We start from the raw sequence: 240 nt of genomic DNA on the forward strand, positions 1-240 counted from the left end.
CACGGGATGGTAAAATCCCGGCGGCTGGACGATGCGCGGGTCGGCGAATTCCCGCGGGTCGAAGTCCAACGCCAATAATATTCGCGCTGCATGCGCTTAAGAGCCTGATCCCGATCGGCGCGGTTTCCCTTCGGCATCTATAATAAACCCGCGTAGGAACTAATGACGATCCGGGGAGGAGCGGAACAAAATCGTATACACTTTACGACAGGACTTGCACTATTCTTAGCGACAGGCGGC

Source organism: Trachymyrmex cornetzi, unplaced genomic scaffold (assembly GCF_001594075.2).
Source record: "Trachymyrmex cornetzi isolate Tcor2-1 unplaced genomic scaffold, Tcor1.1 scaffold318, whole genome shotgun sequence".
In the NCBI taxonomy this organism is placed as follows: Eukaryota; Metazoa; Arthropoda; class Insecta; order Hymenoptera; family Formicidae; genus Trachymyrmex; species Trachymyrmex cornetzi.